Source organism: Xyrauchen texanus, chromosome 42, assembly GCF_025860055.1.
Source record: "Xyrauchen texanus isolate HMW12.3.18 chromosome 42, RBS_HiC_50CHRs, whole genome shotgun sequence".
Classification (NCBI taxonomy): Eukaryota; Metazoa; Chordata; class Actinopteri; order Cypriniformes; family Catostomidae; genus Xyrauchen; species Xyrauchen texanus.
The window spans coordinates 20,244,351-20,257,672 of NC_068317.1; positions in this window are offsets into that span (position 1 = coordinate 20,244,351).

A 13,322-nucleotide genomic window follows, 5' to 3' on the forward strand; every position below is an offset into this window, starting at 1 on the left:
GCCAAGACTACAAGGCTGTTTGAAAGTAGATAAGTCAGTATGTTGATTTGAAGTGAGTAAAAAGGTACAACTGGGTGAATTAAAAATAAGTGCGTTGATTGTGAGAGAGAGAGAGAGAGAGAGAGAGAGAGAGAGGCTGTGAATGTATTTAAGAGCTTTGAGCAGGAATGGAAAAAAGAGAATTTGAATTTGACAGAATTTGAGTGTTCAGCTGGAATCCAGCTGCTTATGTGGAGAAAGATTTTGAGAAAAAGAAGTTGAGAGAATAAGAGTGAGTGAGAAAAAAGCATCATACTCAAGTGTTGCTTGACCCAAATTGCTGCTTTTCTTGACACACATACAGGAATTCTGCGTGCTGCGTGTGGGGCATGCATGCGTTGAATGTGTGCCGTAATGAGTGTATGTGAGTGCTGATACAATAGAATGTCAGTGTGAGTGATGGCCTCCCATCGCTAATTACTAAATGTCAGAGTTCTACTTTAATGTGTGGTACACACACACACACACACACACACACACACACACACACACATACACACTGAAAGAATTAGAACTCTAACTTGCTGTCAGAGCAAGTGAAATGTAATGAATTCAAAAGTGCCGGTCCACACTAAAACTCTTGTGCTCTTTGAGTCTTTCCATTCTCTACACTGTTGTGTCAGTCGAACACACTCGCTTACACTGCGGTTCTTTATCTGGGTGTATTGTGGATTGGATTGTACACACAATGGGGTCCTGTCAGTTTTCTAATAATTTCTTTAGAAAAGAGGGAGCGTGGATGTGTTTTTGTGGCCGAACCCCTGCCGGCATTTGTACCACGATAGTCGCTAAGCTACATCCAATAAATGATACAAATATAGGTGGGATGGATTGTTTGTGAAATTTTATGTAAGCTTCTACCTTTCACATCATGTTTTCTGTCAAGCCACCAGACCCTCATTCTATTGACAGACCAGGCCAACTCAATCACACCTGTAATACAAGGTCCATGTGGGACCTTTCCATATCACACACACACACACACACACACACACACACACACACACACACACACACACACATATATATATATATATATATATATATATATATATATATATATATATATATATATATATATATATATAAACACACACACCATCACTACACATCATATAAAGAAACATCTCAGACATAAAGACATAAAGAAGAACAAAACATGAAGGGACAACAATGAGTGTTTCCTCTGGAGAGCATCACAATCTACTGAACATCTACTAAACATCTTAAAAAGATTTTCAGATTTACTAACATTCTAAATCATAAATGCCTCAAAGATATCAGCTGATTTATTATTATTGTTGTTGTTGTTTAACTCTAAATTTAGCCTCCTCGTTAGTGCGCCCGCCTCCAATGCCGGAGACGCCGGTTCAAATTGTGCTCTGAGTGAGTCGAGCAGGACCAGTTACAGTGGTGCCGTGACCCAAACACTCCCATGCCGGAGACCCCAGTTTGAATCGCTCTCGGAGCAGGTTGAGTAGGACCAAGTTCATCACTTGCCCATACAAAAGTGGTCCCTAAGATGTTAGGGTGTCTAGTGGTTGCATTGCTGTATGGTTGCTAGGGTGTTCTGGGAGGTTGCAAAGTAAAAAAAAAAGCCCAAGTCTCTATGATACTTTGGTCCCTAGATATAATCTATATAGTATTTTTCCCATTTAATCATCCAATAGGTAAAATCGCTTAGAAATCGCTTTGAAAAGAAAAATCACACATCTCCTCAACAAGCTACATAATTTGAGGTATCAATCAGGTAGTTGTGTGCCAAAGTTTAATACAGTACTTAGTGTTCTGAGTTTGTCCAATACATGCAACACAATTTGTGATTGCTTTTAAGGACTAATTTAAAAGAAGATTTGAATGCCCAGTTTGCCTCTAATGAAAAAAACTATAGTGAAGCCTACATGTCTTCATTACCTCATGGTTTGATTTAACATAAAACAGATAAGCACAGTAGTGCTTATTTGTCTCCCTAGCGACAGGTTAATGACTATTGGATTTAATGTATGCATGTAGTGTAGACAACCAAAGGCAGCTAAGATAAGTAACCCAATTACAGGAGGACAATGGCACTGCTGGAATCCTGGTTTCTCATCCAGCCACACACATATTCAAACATGTATCCATAAAGTTACCTTTTTTTATTGAAGAGCAATATATACACTGGTGTCCAAAAGTTTGGAATAATGGACAGATTTTGCGCTTATGGAAAGAAATTGGTACTTCAATTAGTTGTGCTCTATCGGTTCTTCACTAAAGTGGTATTCAACTGATCACAATGTATAGTCAGGACAATAATCAGAAAAAAGTCAGAAAAATTACTATTACAATTTGAAAAAGAATTTCAGAACTTCTAAAAAAATCGGAAAGTGTAGATCCTTGGCATTCTAGCTGTCAGTTTGTCCAGATACTCAGGTGACCCACACTTCCTGTAGCACTTGCCATAGATGTGACTGTCTTGTCAGGAACTTCTCACGCACCTTACAGTCTAGCTGATCCCACAAAAGATCAATGGGGTTAAGATTCATAACACTCTTTTCCAATTATCTGTTGTCTAATGTCTGTGTTTCTTTGCCCACTCTAACCTTTTCGGGGTTTTTTCTGTTTCAAAAGCGGCTTTTTCTTTGCAATTCTTCCCCTGAGTCTTCTCTTTACATGAAACTGGCCTTGAGTGGGTAGAATTCAATGAAGCTGTCAGCTGAGGACATGTGGCATCTATTTCTCAAACTAGAGACTGATGTACTTATTCTCTTGTTTAGTTGTACATCTGGCCTCCAACATCTCATTCTGTCCTTGTTAGAGCCAGTTGTCCTTTGTCTTTGAAGACTGTAGTGTACACCTTTCTATGAAAAATCTTCAGTTTATTTGGCAATTTCAAGCATTATTTAGCCTTCATTCCTCAAAACAATAATCGACTGACGAGTTTCTAGAGAAAGCTGTTTCATTTTGCCATTTTAGTTAACGTTAAGATTAATTTAACAAACCAAAAAGCTTATAAATGTGTTTGATATAATGGCAAGTGTTTTCTTGTACCAAATTAGCAATGTAGCATGATTACTCAAGGATAAGGTGTTGCAGTGATAGCTGCTAGAAATGGGGCCTGTCTTGGGTAGCCTTCCACAAGCTTCTCACAATAAGTTTCCTGAATTTTGACCCATTCCTCCAGACAGAACTGGTATAACTGAGTCAGGATTTTAGGCCTCCTTGCTCGCACATGCTTTTTCAGGTCTGCCCACAAATTGTCTATCGGATTGAGGTCAGGGCTTTGTGATGGCCTCTCCAATACCTTGACTTAGTTATCCTTAAGCCATTTTGCCACAACTTTGGAGGTATGCTTGGGGTCATTGTTCATTTGGAAGACTCATTTGCAACCAAGCTTTAACTTCCTGTCTGATGTCTTGAGATATTGCTTCAATATATCCACATAATTTAGCTTCCTCATAATGCCATCTATTTCATGAAGTGCACCAGTCCCTCCTGCAGCAAAGCACCCCCACAACATGATGCTGCCATCCCCATGCTTCATGGTTGGGATGGTGTTCTTTGGCTTGAAAGCCTCACCCTTATTCCTCCAAACATAACGATGTTATTATGGCCAAACAGTAACATTTTTGTTTCATCAGACCAGAGGACATTTCTTCAAAAAGTAAGATCTTTGTCCCCATGTCCACTTGCAAACTGTAGTCTGGCTTTTTTATGGCACTTTTGGAGCAGTGGCTTCTTCCTTGCTGAGCAACCTTTCAGTTTATTTTGATATAGGACTTGTTTTTACTGTGGATATAGATACTTGTCTACTTGTTTCCTCCAGCATATTCAAAAGGTCCTTTGCTGTTGTTCTGGGATTGATTTACACTTTTTGCACCAAACACGGTATGATGGCTGCGTGGTCCCATGGTGTTTATACTTGTGTAGTATTGTTTGTACAGATGAACATGATACCTTCAGGCATTTGGAAATTGCTCCCAATGATGAACCAGACTTTTGGAGGTCCACAATTTATTTTTTTCTGAGGTCTTGGCTGATTTCTTTTGATTTTTCCATGATGTCAAGCAAAGAGGCACTGAGTTTGAAGGTAGGCCATAAAATACATCCACAGGTGCACCTCCAATTGACTTTAATTAGCCGATCAGAAGCTAATTGGCTAATTGCCTTTTTCAAGGTGCTTAAAGCCACAGTTTGTAGCCTATGCAATTGTGTTCAATTATTTAAATGATTCATAATATAATGGCAGAAAAATTGTCTAAAGGACAAGTGTGTTGATCTCCACACTACATCAACAGAAAACGGAGAGAAAACCGGTGTGCAGCTATGAGGCCTATTCCACATGTGTGTTCCCCCCGGACAGCCAACTCTGTAAATCTGTACAGTTTTTATATAAATTAATTTGACATGTTTCCTATTTTCCCTATGTTCGTTCTGAACAGGACAGAATGTATGTTGAAGTTTTCCGCAGGTGGATCGACAGGAGGGTGGAGCAAAATCGCACTGCTCTTCTTTCAGTTTCAGCACGAGCATTGGATATGGTGAACCCTGATTGGATTAGAAGCTTGATGGACATGACACTCATTTTTTTTCTTTTTTTCATTGGATCATCAACACTCAGAATTGTTTTGTTTTTTTTTAAATTCTCTTCACATAAACTTAAACACTTCTTGTAAGATTAACCTACAGTATCTATGATTAAAAGATTTATTGTAAAAATACTTAAAAAATAATAATAAAAAAAGCATATATTCAAGTGTATATTAATTAATTAATAATGCATTACATGACCCTCACTTTAAAATAATTAGTAATTCCTTCATGATTATGTGGTAACACTTGACTCATTATTTATGGGTTACCAAAATTATTTTTAAAAGATATTTAAATTCCCTCTAAGATATTTAAAATTTGCCATAGTTAGTTATTAGTTATCAATGAGGCAATTCAGTAATCATCAATTAAAAAGCTATTACTTGTTGATTGGTTAATCAAGTTTCCATATTAATTAATAGCAGTAACTAAAGTGTTAATGTAGAACTACTCATTTGTCCTGCATTAATTCATGCATAGTCAACCATTAATGATGGTCCATTATTATAAAGTGTTACCAAAAGGAGATGTTTAGTTGCAATGTTAGCCTCAGTCACCATTCACATTCATTGCATATTTTCCCCATACAATAAAAGTAAATGATGGTGACTTTCAGCTAAACATCTCCTTTCGTTTCCCAGAGAAGAAAGAAATCCATACATGTTTTGAATAATATGAGGGTGGGTACAATGACAGAATTTTCCCTTTTAGGTGATCTATTTCTATATAACCATATAGAAAGTACCAGTTACAAACTGGTAATTAAAACGGTATTATGCTATAAATGTGGTTTATGAGGACATTTCTAGTGTCCCCATAATTCAAATAGCTTTAAAAACATACTAAAGGATTTTAGTCTGCAAAATAAAATTTCAAAATGCAGAGAGTTTTTGTGAGGGTTAGGTTTAGGGGATAGAATAGTTTATACAATGTATGTGTGTGTGTGTGTGTGTGTGCGCGCTTGTGTGTGTGTGTGTGTGTGTGTGTGTTTGTCACAGCTGTTCAGTGTTGAGAGCTGCATATATATTGCACTGCTTTATTGGAGGCGGTTATTATAACCTTCCTTCATAAAGTGTCCCGTGGTGAGCTTATACAGTAAATCTTCGCTGTCGGGAGTCAGGAAGACTCTAGTCGTTTGCTACTGTTATCTGCTACAGCAGTGTCATGCACTTTCTGATAATTATGCAAATCTCTCTCTATCCCTTTGAAAACTGTGAATGCCTATAAATAACTCAGTTTGATGCCCTTGTTAACACGTGAGACACCTTCACCAATACACCTTTTGTTTCATCAACTCTCCCACTTTCCAATAAATGGAAACAGCCGGATCTACATTCTCTCTGTGAATAACATTCAAACTTTCTAAAACAATACATTTAAAGTGATTCATTGGTTGCTGAGCAGTGAGAAAAATGTAAAGACCCATTTATCTCTGTGGTCTCAAGGTTTCCTCTGACAAACTGTATTGACTGCAAGTTCTGGTTAGCATACGCCCTTGGTTTTACAACTGACCCAATGATCACTCAGTCAGAAGTGTTTGCTGCAGCGCATTTTGAATAAATGGGAAAATTCTCATTTTATGTTGGCCCAACAATAACAAAGCTGGTTTTCATTTTGCCAACACAAGATTAGACCTGACCATTAGCAGATGACAGTGTGTGTTTAGCTGACAAGCGAAATGAAATGAGATCCTGTCAAAGTTGTGAGAGACTGTCAAACACAATTTAGCTCCCAGTGGACAGCCCTGTTGTTCTTTTCCTCTGAATGCCGTTTTCAATTAACCACATTTGCAGGTCTGTTTAGGAGTGCCACTATATCAGCATACAGATTTGCATTATAATTGGCTCAGGTAATTATCCTCCAGGACTAATGCACTGGTGTTCCTGAGATGGAATAATCAGCAAGCCAGCTCTCAGATGAGCAAGAGAAGCAAATGTGAAAGACTTCATCATCATCTCAATACAAAAAAAGAAGTGTGGAAGAAACATGGTATAGACATGGTAAAAGGTGGAAGCCTAATATCATGGTACTTTTGAATTCACCACGATACCAAAACATGATCATATTCATTGCCATGGTATTAAATTGTTTTTGGACAAGTAGGTAACCATGGTATTTATGTGCTAGTCCAAAGTGCATCAAAGAATGGAATTACCATGGATGTCCAAAAACATGGGAATGGTACTTTTTTGTTATCTTTCCCTTACAATCTTTGAAAGGCCTTTTTGAGAGCCCTACTCTTATGTTCTTTGGTCATATCTTTCATAAATATGATCTGGATGGTAAAGATTTATTTTGCTTCCTACAATTAAGGAACTTTATTCAGAAGTACACTTCACTTCTATCTGATGTGAGTTCATCAAACCTGGAAGAACAGCTTTTTGAGACTCAGTCTGATGCATCTATAAGTAATTTTTTTAATATTCTGTCTATGACAAAGAGTGACATTCTCAGTTGACTTTTAGATTGTGTACTCTTATTTTGACATTTCCTGTTTAGTTCCTGTTTCCTAGTTCATGTGTCCAGTTTTCATTGGTTTATTGTTTGATTACTTTGATTCAGTTCTAGTTTGTCATTGGTTTTAGTTAATTGTCTTGTTATCTTGTTTTAGAGTTCTGTTTGTTTATTGGCCTTTGTCACCCTTGTCTTTTGTATTTAAACCCTCATGTTTGCCTTTGTAACCTTGTTGTTCTGCTCTAGTCTAGTCTAGTCTAGCCTTTGTGTAACCCTGTTGTTCTTCTTCCATAGTCTAGCCTTTGTGTTTGCGTAACCCTGTTGTTCTTCCATAGTTTAGTCTAGCCTGTATTTGTGTAACCTTGTTCACCCATAGTTTAGCCTCGCCTGTGTACATGTAGCCTTGTTGTCTAGCCTAAGTTTAGTCCAGTCTGTACATGTACCTTGTAGTTTTGTTCCAGTCCTGTCCAGCCTTAGTTATTTCATGTTGTGTCTAGTTTTGTCATTATTAGTTTGGTCCTTGGTTTCTTGTTTTGTTTCCTTGCACATTTTTAGTTCGGGATCCTGGTTTCACGTTCTCAGAATAAACTGCACTTGGGTTCATCTCCACTTCATTATCGTCTCTGCCTGTTTTGTGTCTACATCGTTACACAAAGAATATATCGACACATTGTCTTCAAACAATCTGTGAGAAAGAACTTGATATTACAATTTCTGATGATGAATGGGACATAGCCTGGAGGAATGCAAAGTCTCTTAGTGTTTGTAATAGTGTGAGAGCAATCCAGCTTAAAATTCTTCATAGAGCGCACACATCTCCTGCCCAACGCAGTAGATTTAGGGCTGATCTTTCTCCTCTGTGGACTAAATAAGACAGATATAGGGAATCTTACCCGGTTTTGTCATAAGATTCAAAGGTTCTGTTGTAAAGTTACTGAAGAGATGAACAAGATATTGGAGGTCTCTTTGGTTCCGGACCATGCATATTATTTACTAGGAATGTCTTATTCTGTGGGTCCAACTGTACACAAGACAAAGCTCTTTAATATTCTCACTTTTTGTGCCAGAAAATGTATTTTTGCACTGGTTTTCGGACAAAGCTCCTACTGTTAAAATGTGCAATAGGTTTATTCTTGAATATGTGTCTCTAGATTATTTGACAAGTAGGGTTCATTATAAGGATGCAATATTTAGCTAAATTTGGGACCCCTTTTTTGTCATATATAGGACGCTTCCATCTTAATAAGAGGATTTGTTTGATTGTAGTTTAAAGCCTCACTGGCATCCCTTATATTACTTGGTAAAGCACTGTAATCTTTTTCTCTTTTTTTCTCCTTTGTCTTCCCATCCCTTACATAAGTCTGTTTAGTTGTTCTTTTTTATTTTTCACCCTCTATTTGGTGTATTGATTATTCTTTGATATTTCTGATCATTTGTATTTTATTTGTTCCTTGTTAAAATGTAAAGAAAACAAAACATGCACAAGAGGCATGTGCATCACCTCTGGACCTCATTTCCAATGCTAACGTTCATTCTGTCAATATACCTCACCCTCTGAATGTAGGGCACCTTTGTCACAGTGGCATAGTGTGTGATCTTGTGTAAGGACCAAAGGAGAAAGAAAAATGTTTGTGTTTGCATATAAATGTAGGAGGAAGTGCATCTTTAAGCAGCCTTGATGAGGTCCTGGCACACTAATTTCCTCGCCTATCTTGAGTCAAAAAATCTCGGCACATACTCTTGCAGTAAATAGTGAGAATCCATAACTTATGTAATCAGCATGCAGTCACATTCAAGGTTTTCATAATACTGTGTTAATTACATGACATACTCTTCCAAATTCATCACCCACGTTGATGAGCCTGTCTTTGCTATTCAGCATTTTTTATGAGTATATCATAATGATTGGCATTTTCTCAAGCTCTAATCTTCTTGGCTGGGTTAACACAATTTTTGGGAGATGGGGTGCACAGGTTTTACCAGACTGTTCAAAAACAGAGTCATGTTTAAAAGGTCCCTATTGCTACAATGAGTGTTTGAGGTAGAACTAATCACAGGATTTGCCAAAGTTTGTCAGGTTAAGCCATGATCTCCGACTACCTGAATTGCTGTAGAGCTCACATTTATCTCAGAGAGCTCAGATTTCTTGTTATCCATCATCTTATTGTCATAGCAACGCACATATGGCATCGCTGACAAGGTTACCAATGAGACGATCTTTGGCTAAGAGGCATCTCTGGCAAACAAACAGCAGAAAACCAGTTTCTCACATAAATTCACACGAGAAATGATCAGCTTGCTGTCCAAGACCAAGGCACAAATAACTCATAGCATAATAAAATATGTCAGAATTAAAACATTGCACATTGACAAGCATGCTCAGACTATTTATTTATGGGGGGTATTTCTTGATAGTTTACAGTGTTAGGAAACCTACTTTGAAACTGTAGTTTGACAAGCTACAAGCTACTCATAATACTCTTGAAAAAGTAGTTAGCTACACTACAAGTTACTATCAAAAAGTAGCTAGCTACTTTGAAGCTACTTAATGAGTCAATATTTTTTTTTATGTTTCTAGCAAACCAATAATATGAATAACAAAATGTACACTAATTACATTTATTAATTAAATACATTTAATATGTATAATTAAATATATTATGTATTTAATACATTTAATGAATAGTAACATTAATACAGTTAATAATGGCCACAGAATAAAATACAACAGCATAAAACAAAAAAGATCATACGTCATTAAAATATTTTTATACTATACTTATATATTTATACTACTTCACACTTTTCAGTCCCGCTGTGACCAGGTGTAGCCTACTTCCCTAAAGATCAAATTTTTATGACAAACTCTCCTTGGGCTGGCATTTTCTGTTCTTGTCACATAATATTTAGTGTGGATAATATGTGAATAAAGACTCAGGGCTTGGTTCTCACCTGGGTTCATGCTCATTGTATTTTCTGACTTTTTTGCCATTGACATGCAAGTGCCAGCTTTACAGGTCACATACCGAGGCTGCTCTACAAATATTGGCTCGCTTTGTTCAGGTACAAAAAAAGTGGACGGATAGTTATCCTAGATTGTTGCATAATAATACATGTCATAAATGATTTCTTTTACCAATCATTTTATTAATTTTACATGAAAATAATAGTTAATTAAATGCTAAGAAATTTAGAAATCAAACAGTTCTGCATTATAGTAATTATTATAATAATAATTCACTCACTGCTCCCAGTAATGCACAGATGATGAGAAGTGAAATAAACATATTTAGAACAGAAACAAAATCCCTCAAAAGGCAATAATAACTTTTTGAATTATTTTATTTAAAATAGTAAATGTAAATATGCTATTGTGTGAAACATTCTTTGTTACATAGAAGAATAAAATGGTGTTCTTTTATCATTTTCAGATTTGCCTGCCCCTGTATGTCTTGTAAAGGTAAATAAACTGTGGTTGGTCGCTTTACATAACCATCAGACAAGCTCTTCTTATCCAAGTGAGCTGTAATTAGCTCTCAGTAGATGGTGGTAATTCACTATTTTTGTTTGTGATTTGCCATTACAAAAGAAGAAGACGATGCTTCCTGATTCTGATCAGCAGACAGAAATATGCTGCCAGATTGTCGGACGTTTTGCCGGTAAAAGTTTATCTTCTACACAATAAGGAAGGCTATTAGTTATAATCTGACCAACATGATTTAGTGTTTGGTCACGCTACACCGCTACTTGCTGGAAAAAGTAGTTCGCTACTGGAAAAGCTACTGTTTTAAAAGCAGCCGAGCTACTGTCAAGCTACTGAAAAATTTTGTTAAGTTAGCAGCGTCGGTACATGTAGTTAGCTACTCCCCAACACTGTTCGTTTATTACAATAATTAAAAAAAAATATGATCAAAATGTGGCTTGATAAGATGTCAAGCTGGAGCAGTTTGGCGTTATCGGTGCTTTGCTACTCTACAAGATCATGTGGTGATTATATCAAACAGGCTTAACATCTTGCAGTGTCTGAGACAGCACAAGGCTGACTCAGATCAAGTTTCTGAATGGCTCCTGCTGCTCAGCATTGCTGACTGTATTGTTTGAGGCAGTGAGAAGCAAGTTAACAAGATATGCACAAGCAGAATCATACATTCCTCTTGTGTATATGCTTTGTTTTTTTCGTTATATAGGAGGAAAAATCAGTAATTAATACCTTTGGACTGACAAAAATTCTAATTAGAAAGTCTACCCCCTTCAATACTCTCTATTCTGTCTGCACACCTTGTGCTTCAAAGCCTGAGGAACTGCAAAAGGCTAAGCATACGTTTTTCCTGTCTAGACAGACTTCACTATGAATTTGGACCCATCTGTTACAGTTTATTAGGTTGTCTATGCCTATCTGCCCTGTGGTTCTCAGGGCACTGCTTGTTTATAGGGAACTTGAAAGGACATAGTAAACACAAAGTGAATTTTATATAGAGGTGATTGATGGAATCTCCTTCTATCTTTCCATTGATTTCCTTCCACCTTTTTGTTTGACCCCTGAGCAATCCTTGTTGTCACAGTATTCTCCCCCATCTACATTCTCGTAAGGTTGCGTATGTAAATGCGTTCAGCGGGGGATGATTGTTGTCAGATTTTACTGCTGATTTGAAATATGTTCGTTGATTGTAATCTTGACCAAATGTTTTGCAGATTTTATTTTTTACAGGAGCTGTAATTTTATGCCGCTTATTTACATTGAAAATAGCTGCCCGGCCTGCCTGGGAGTATTCCAAAGATGGCCGCTGCATGAACTTACTTGAAAGGGACTTTTTTTTGTGGATTTTCTCCACTTTTCTCCACAATTTGGAATGCCAATATCCAATGTGCTCTAAATCATCGTGGTGGCGTAGTGACTCTGTCTGAGACAGTCAATCTGTGCATCTTATCACGTGGTTTGTTGAGCGCATTACCGCGGAGACCTAACGCGCGTGGAGGCCCACGCCATTCTCTGCGACATCCACGCACAATACACCACGCACCCCACCGAGAGCGAGAACAACCTTATAGCGACCACGAGGAGGTTAACCCAATGTGACTCTACCCACCCTAGCAATCAGGCCAATTGGTTGCTTAGGAAGCCTGACAGGAGTCACCCAGCATGCCCTGGATTCAAATTGTGACTCCAGGTGTGGTAGTCAACACCTTTACTGGCTGAGCTTCCCAAGCCACCGCTCATTTCTGTGCATCGCTGCCACCCTGTAGTTGATAAGTCTCTCTTCTCTCCTCTCCTCTCCCCTGACCCAACCTCACTCTCACTCTAAATGTCCCTCTCATGCATTAGAGAGGGTTAATAATGTTGGAGCAGAAAAGCGCTCGTCTCCCCATAATGGATTTTCATAATATTCTAAACCACTAAGGGAATTTGCATGAATCCCTCTGCAATACAGTACTACTATCTCAGCACCCAGAGGTTATAGAGGTTAGAATACTTGTATGAAACATTCCAAGAATAAGATTATGGGAACATGAGACTATAGAAAAAAAGAGACTGTATTGTGAGGAATGCTTTCATAAAAGTGGGGTTTGTGGGGACAGCCTCTTAAATGGCGCAAGAGGCAGAGTTACCTGGCCACAACGCTGGCCTAAATCAACTGTAAATAATGGAGAATGTGAAACTTCAGTAAAGACAGCACCCATAACAAATGCAATTTGAATGTTTTATCATCATCCTCTGTGTTAATGTGTGCATTGTTTGAGATACAAGTGTTGAACTGAGGTAGGCTAATGCACTAAAGCTCGCGGCTACACATTGATGATACTACATTTCATGGCTAAGTGCACTGTGTATATTGTAAGTGAGTAGGTTATAGGGTGCTAATTGGAACAGCTGGAGATATGGAGGGTTATGGATTTTGACAAAAACTAAATTCAATGGCAGATCTAGCTTCATGTTGCATAGCTCCGTTGATGAAAAAAAAATTTCTTTTACTGATTCTATTACTTTTGCAAACCAAGATCTTGTTGTCACTAAGACCTACAACTACCTGGGTGTATTACTTGATTTACATCTTACATACCGGGAACACATCTCAAAATTAACAAAAAAGCTGAATCAGAAACTCTATGTATTTAACAAGATTAGACCACATCTTTCTTTCTCAGTTTCTGAAACGTATTTACATGCTATTGTGTTCTCAACATTGTCCTACTGTCTTCCAATCTGGTCTCTTACCACTAAGGACATTACGGAACCTATAGCACGACTGTATTACAGA